Genomic DNA, 8,126 nt, shown 5'->3' on the forward strand with positions numbered 1-8,126 from the left:
ATTTGATATGCGATACGATATTGCTTAAAGTGTGAAAAATCTATTTGAATTATATTTTAAAATATTTAAAAATGAAAATTATATAACCAATTTGTTTCACATTCTTTCTTGGAAAAGAAAGAATCACTACAACTTCTGAAAGTGACCAGCAGTGTTTTAGCATTACATAAAAAGTAATGTCACAAATCAGAAAATGTAATTTTAACATCAATGTGAATGACAATAAAATGAATGACACTAATTTTACATCATTGTGACTTTGCTTTCCATACACTTTAAGTACTTCTTCATATACCACAGCAAAAACTATAGTCTGAGAAAGTTCAAACATGATTAAAGGCAAGTGAACAGTCAGTAAAAAAAAAGAAAGAAAAAAAAAGAAATACACAATTTACAAGCATAGATAAAATAAACAGTAGTATTCTGATACAGAAATTTAATAATTGTAAAATAACACTGCATAGTGTTCACCGTATGAATTAAATATAGATTAATCTTTGTTATAGCGGTTTTGTTGTTTGATTAACATTGGTGACATATTCAGCAGCACGTATTTATAGGCTGCTGTCCCTTTAAATCCGACTGCACGGATCCAGTATAATGATACACATCCGATTTCTTTCTCAGCTCTTTACATTCATTTAAAACATAACCAACTGTGTATGTGTCTGTTCAAACATGAGGAGATGCGAAAGACGAATCAACTCGGTCTAAAACACGTCTCTCTGTGTGTGCGCGCGCTTTGCACGTGTGCGGCAGAACGGAAGAGACGCTGTGCGAGATGCGGCTTTTGGGCGCGCTTCAGGTGTGAGTCAGACAGCAAGACGAGACGGCAAAGAGTTGTTTTCTGCAACTTATTGCACTTAACTCTTTTTAACGTCAAGCAATTCTCTGCTATATGCGTCGAACTAAAACTTTGACCTTTTGCAACATTTTGATTTAAGTAGCCTATTATTAAAATGATAATGATATCGCACGCCGTTGCGATATGCATATTGCGATATTTACATTTGCGATATTTCGATATATCGTGCAGCCCTACTTTAAATACTTTAAATGCTGACAATCTTTCAAATGAGTGAGCGGTCCAGTCTCTGCTTTCAAATAGGATCAGGGACCATTGGCCATTGTTATTTCTCTCTAAAGGAAATTAATGTTTGTTGTGTCTGTCTTCGAGAGAACGGGCTCCATCAATTGTTTAACGTTATTAATAAAAAATTTGTTCAATTAGCATGTTTTTGTGTTTTGCTTTGGTACCGAAATTGGTACCGAGAACCGTGGATTTTCACTGGTATTGGTACTGAATACTGAAATTTTGGTACCGTGACAACACTAGTCAGTAGTATGCAGCAGGACAAGGTCAGAATACTGTCCACTCATTCCACACCACATTTACCTAAAATTACCACTCACACACACCCCTACCTCTGTCCTAAAAAGGGAATGTGTTTTCTGAGTGGCTGACTCTGGGTCACTGCTTTTTTCTTTCCCTTGTCTGAATGGCTGGGCTGTGTCAATGATGTGACTACCTTTATGTTGAAAGCAATAGGAGGTTGTGTGTGTGCCCAGTGCATAACCCTCACTGAGTATCTAGGGCACCAATGAGAAGTCACCTTCTAAAGAAAGCCAACAGATTTAGACACTTGTTTGCTTTCAAACCCAGCTTACAGAAAGCAAACAAGTGCCAGTATGTACATAAACGGAACACAAGTACTCACACAAAAAGTATTTTTTGATTGTTGCTATAAGGGCACTACTGTTCAAAAGTTTGAAGTCAGTAAGATTTATTTTAATACTTTTATTCAGCAAAGATGTATTAAATTGACCAAAAGTGACACTAAAGACGTGAATTGTTACAAAACAATTCTATTTCAAATAAATGCCATTCATTTGAACTTTATTTATCAAGGAATCCTGAAAAAAAGTATTATGATTTTCACAAAAATGTAACCGCACAACTGTTTTCAACATTGCTAATAATAAGAAATGCAAAAAATAATAAAAAAAACAGTTCCTCTAAATTGTAATATCATTTCACAATATTACTGTTTTTACTTTATTTTTGACCAAATAAAAAGCAGCTTTGGTGAGAATAAAAGACTACAGGGATGTAACGATTAACCGCGAGCCGGTTGGAAATCGATTAAAATATGTAACTATTCAAATCGGTTGAGATGCTAAACCAATCGCGATTCATTTAGGTGTAGGAGTTTATAAGAATCCATGTCTGAGGGGAACTTACAGTCTTTAGAACAGTTTAGATGGTATTCCAATTTGTCCAAGCAATAATAAAAGGACACATTTAATTTATAATTTGTCTTAAATCTCATTTTGTAAAAAAAAAAATTGTGAATCGAATCGAATCGTGAAATCAAAATCGTGAATCGAATCAAAAGTTGAGTGAATCGTTACATCCCTAAAAGACTATGAAACACTTACCAAAAAAAAAACAAAAAACCACTTACCAACCCCAAACTTTTGAACCTGTAGTGTACATGCATCAGAAGTATGTCTTTGTAGTATTTAAGAAGCTGTGTCAGCTTAAAAACAGTTCAACTTTCTAAAAAGCATCACAAGAGTCCCGTGTTCTGTTCCATTCAATGTGTTCAATCTCTTTTGAATACAAAAATGTGTTCAGATGTTTTTAGTCTTCGATATCACAAGGCTTGACAAATTTCAGAAATGTTCTGAGCTAAACACTCTGTCGTGACACATGTGAATTTTATTATGCAGTGACAGAAAGCACAGAAAATCATCCTTAAGCCAGATAATAAGTCATTGTTAGCCAGTTAAGCTTAGCTAAAGCTGGAGCGAGTATATTTAGCATTGGACTAGTTAATTTACAGCAAACACGTAAGCCTGTCATACTGTTAAGGACTACAGACACAAATACTCATCCAATGGAAAATGATATTGCGGTGTGGAAATGGAGTTAAAATATTTACATAGCTTAAAAGCTTATCCAGCAGTACAGAATGTGTTTTCACGTCCTAATCACATCTGACTGCATATGGATGCAAGCATAAAAGCCTAATTTCCTCTTCTGACCTCATGTTATACAGAAAATATTGTTTGTAATGTGTATCTGCCATTTGTGGGGGTCTATTTTGGTCGAAGTGATGGAGAGAGAGCAGGTGGGGTCACTGGACAGCTGTTGAGCATGAGGCTTCGTTATTTAGGCTTACTGCCCGCACACACCATTAAAGGATGAACAACTCAGCAACAGAAAGTGCTCAGAAAAACACTATGGCTGTGTCTGAAACATAAGATCAATGACTTCACAAGCAGTGTTTTTTTTTTTAATGAAACCACCTTCTAATGAAACAGGCTTTCAGGGCACAACATGTCTAATGATCAAGAAAATATTCAGCTTTTATCAAATACCTCATAACGCATACTTTTCTGTTCAAATGTATGGAGCTCTGCACATGACATTTGGTTGTTTTTTTACTAATTTGCTCCCTAGTTTTAATTAAATTAAAATGAGGGAAATGATTAGTACAACATGGCCATAATTTAATAAAACAGGGGAATGAATAAATGAATAAGTCATGGAAATCAATTCTTATTTGTTAGCTATGATTTAACAAAAAAATTAATTAATTTTTAATAAATTAAATTGAATTATTATTATATTTAAATAAATTAAATAATAAATGAATAACATTAGCAGACAAATCCTTAATTTGTGGCCACAATAAATATATTTTTGTTTGCATGTCACGTTCGGGGCTCCGTAAAAATGTCATTAGTTGACAAAAATGACAAAAAGGGACATTTATAAATAAATCTACTCCTTTAGCCACTCCTTCAGACCCTATTTTTATTCTTTCCACCAAACAGCCTAACTGAACAGCAATATCATTAATAAAGGACAAAATCTAGGATCAGATGAAGGTATGCAAACATCTGCATACATTATTTGGTTTTCAAACTTATTCTATATTATGCTATAATCAGATGAGATGTGATCATTTAGGCTACACCCAGTGGAACAAGCAAAATAAAGTACAACACGTACTATGATGTTAAAAAGCATTCACAGCAACTCCAAGCAGATCAATTAATACACACGATTTGCCTAGAATAGTAAGAATGAGCCATTGAGAGAGTTTAAGGAATTCGTCAGGAATGGGAGGTAACAAATGCCCTTTAGGATTCAATACCACTTAGTTCAGCAGTCTATATAAGCACTTTCTGTCACTGTCTTTCCATGTCTGTCTCATATCAAAGATCACTCAGCCTTAATGGCCATTGCATGGTCTCTCTGAACTCTCAGTCACTGATAGTGACCCACTTTACTTACAGTTAGAAACCAGATATACTGGGATTCTGAGTTCATTTAACATACACAGACTAAATCACAGACTAAAGAGGACACACAATTCATTAAAATAACATGCTTTTTCATATTTCACCTTTCTGGAACTCTTAAACTTTAAATAACAGAATGAATATGAGAATGAAAAGTGAAAAAAAAGACTAAATGTGTCCAAATAACTTACTGTAGCAGTAATGCTCGTATCAGATGTGCCTCACTGGGGAAAGTAGACCATGTTCACTGCATTTCAAATCATGAAAGGGTTAAATACAGAGTAATACTCAGGACAGATGTATTCGCTGCTCTCCCAAAGAGATGTATCGGCTCTGGAGAAGGTCAGAGAGCGAACAAGCAACAGGAAGAAGGGAGGACAGCAGAAGGCCATGTGGTACTGGCACACACATACACACACACACAAGCTCCCCTTTACTGTCAATCGCACCCCCTCTCTACAGGAGTACTGTGCGGCAGCTAAAGCTTCATGTGAAGACCGACATCAGAGGCTTTTAAATATAGCACGGTGCTTTCCCACCACAGTCATGCCATAGCAGGCCTCACAGATTGGCAGGGAGGAGAGTAGTGGAAATGTGATCCTGTGACATGAAAGCACAAGGACAAAGTGAAGTTTGACACACTGATGTGATGTGTTAGTGAGCTAAAGCATGAATGCAGATCACAGTAATATAAGAATGGAATGAAGCATTGCAGGGATACAAGGTTTTATAAGGAGTCTAGATGAAAATAACACACAAGAGATCACATTCACATATTAAATTCTATGAAATAGTATTATCAGCATAAAAATTAGAAAATTTAAATTAAAAAGTAGATCGAAATTTCAGAATACATGTCTAGTTCACAAATCAAATGTGTCTCCTGTGTTTGTGATCGGAAAGATTTTTGAATGTGCCTCTTATGCTTGCCATTTAAGCATTTATTTTATCAAAAATATAGTCTAAATTAAAATAGCTGTTTTGATATATTATAAAATGAAATTTATTTCTGTGATGGCAAAGTTGAATTCTCAGCAGCCATTACTCCACTCTTCAGAGTCGCATGATCCTTCAGAAATCATTCTAATATGCTTACTGGTGCCCAAGAAACATTTCTTATCGTTTTTGTTGAAACCAGGATACATTTTGTCAGGATTCTTTGATGTAGAGACTAAGTTTAAAAAAACAAAAAAGCATTTATTATAAATTTCACAGAGGCAAAATATTGGCTGACTAATTGTCCTGGCCGACATACAAATCTAAATCACTAGACTGGAACTTATTGCTGCAAAAAAACAACACAAAAAAAACCACTAAACCAAGAGAGGGATCTCTGGAGATAACATGATGACAGTGTGCAGGACAGAATCTAGGTGTCAGGGTAAGATAAAACAGACCATGGCTGTTTAAGATTACTGCATTCTATAAGAGTGAGGAGTAAAGAGGAACAGCAAATGAGTGTTTGACAGATAGACACATCACACAAATAATACAAAGAAAAACGAAAAAAAGCCACGATCCTCACCTGTGTTGAGCTCCTGAAAGAGATCAGAGCTCCACCTAGTGCCCCTTCTCAAACCTTCACACACACATTTACAAATTTATATATATAGTTTTTCATTTCCCTATTGTGCTCATAATGCACTTATTGCAATTAGGTCAAGTAAACAATTCATCAGTAAACTTTGAGGAAAGTTAACTTTGTACTGAATTATTCAACAGCCTGGGCATTTATCCAGCATTTTACAACTCAATTGTTTGTGGGCAGAACTTTCTTTTGGGGACACCCTCAATAGGAGTAATAATTATTTCCTATTATTTAATATTACAAAAAACTTTTAGACAGCACATTAAACTATATAAAAGTATACAGAATGTCCTCATTTAGATAAGTAAATGCATGTTTGTGTTTATGTAGGCTAGATGCCATCAAATAGTAATTAAACTGATGATGACTATTCAACTGGGTAAAAACCAAGACACATCAGTGGAGTCCAGTTTTCCACATTCATTTTAATTTTTGTCTTAACACTTCGACAAGCTGCAGGAATTTTTTTAAGTCAATTGTTTTCCATTTTGTGGAGTTGCACTAAATAACCCCCACCCACTGTGAAATCTCATTGGTCCAAAATGCCACTCCTCATAACTTTATATTAAATAATCAAATATAATGAGAATGTGATGCGTCACTGTCCACAGGACATTTTTATTTTCAGTCCAATAACTACAGTGCTTGTACATGCTTTATCCAACTAGTAAATAACCAGAAATAACAAAATGAGCAAAAACAATTTCAATGCAACAAACACCAACACTCAACCACTGCGTAATCAACACCTTGTTTGTGCACAAAAACAGGTTTTAAAAATTTAGCTGCACAGAAATCAGTCATCAGCGCTATGAAATGAACATTTTATTCTGCTTCACTTTCATGGCTCAAAACAGTTTCAAACAATTCCAAATACTAATGGCAATGTATTTTTGCAGCAACCTTGGAGCCCTGAATCAAGTTTCTCTGTGTTACTAAGAAAAAATAGAAATATAAGATTACGCAAAGCAAGTTTGGCAGAGGATATTTATGGGAGAGAGGGAACAATTCCCCAACCTCCTTTACACACATACACACTTTATCACAGAGAAAAATGAGAAACAAACATGCTTGTATGCCTCATTAAAATGGGCAAAACTAGATGAGGCTCTTTAATATATTTCTTAATCCTCTCTGACATGCTTAACAAAAATAAACCAGACTAAAGGCAGAGAGTGCAAATATGCATGAACACAGACTCATATTGTGAGAGCTAAAATATAGACCAAAGAAACAACAATAAACAGCCCAAGATAAAGATTTCTGGATACGCTTTATCTGCATAACAAAAATATCTGCATATGACAAACAGAAAGATTCTGTATGTTGAGCCAAAGCACTTTACCTCTCAACATGCTCTCGCCCTTCAGCATTTCTTTCTTTGCACCTGGACAGCAGAAAGAAATCTAGGAGCCTTAAGACCATGTACAACTGACAGAAAGTCGATCCATCCTGCAAAGACTGGGAAGAAGTCACTGTAGAGACAGGCATGCCAAATGGGATGGTCTGGGAAGGACAGGACAGCCCAGTGAACTGAGAAACACGTGACGTGTACCCAAAACCATGATGTGGTTTCACACCAGAGAAGCTTTGCTTTGCTGGAAGAGGCCAGCAGGAAGAAAATCAAGTACTGTACCCACATACAGACAGTGGACCTTGCCAAAGTTACAATGGCCGCCCCCAAACCACAGGCACAAAAGGATAACGAAAAGCTGGCCAACTCATCAAGAACTCAAATGAATGGAGATAACAGTTCATTAGAGTGCTGCAATGTTGATAGAAACATAAATCATGATGAAAAACGTTTAATGAGGGTACCAAGTGGGTCACGGTAGGAAAACATTTCATATAAATAACATGGATCAATGCCAGTTGGTCCATCTGGCCAGACACACAATGAGTGCAGCCTCTTTATTCATTAGGACATCTGTATCTTCCTGTGTCAGCAACAAACTGAAAACTCAGTTCTTGCCAAAGACAACATGAACAAAAAAGCTTGACGTTTACAAATAAACAAACATACAAGGACACTTAAGCTTTACTCTCACCAACTATTAGTTTAAAATTATGTGATAATCGTAACTGAAAGGTCAACGTAATGTTATTCTTGACATACTTTATGGACAGAAAAAAAAAAACATTTAAAATGACCAATTATATCACAGCTGCCAATCTGTTGTATTTGGGCAAAGCTGACATGAGTCTTTTTTTTTTTTTTTTTTGC

The 8,126-nt window shown here is 35.6% G+C and overlaps 1 long non-coding RNA gene across 1 annotated transcript in view; it reads left to right on the plus strand.

Moving 5' to 3' along the window:
* Positions 1-2,204: 2,204 nt before the first annotated feature.
* LOC107749372 (uncharacterized) overlaps positions 2,205-8,126 on the plus strand; it is a 16,364-nt gene continuing 10,442 nt past the window's right edge. The window contains exon 1 of the long non-coding RNA XR_001641021.1: positions 2,205-2,276. This is a non-coding gene — a long non-coding RNA (uncharacterized LOC107749372). The remainder of the gene's footprint in view (positions 2,277-8,126) is intronic.

This window comes from Sinocyclocheilus rhinocerous, unplaced genomic scaffold, assembly GCF_001515625.1.
Source record: "Sinocyclocheilus rhinocerous isolate Xijiao unplaced genomic scaffold, SAMN03320098_v1.1 scaffold650, whole genome shotgun sequence".
In the NCBI taxonomy this organism is placed as follows: domain Eukaryota; kingdom Metazoa; phylum Chordata; class Actinopteri; order Cypriniformes; family Cyprinidae; genus Sinocyclocheilus; species Sinocyclocheilus rhinocerous.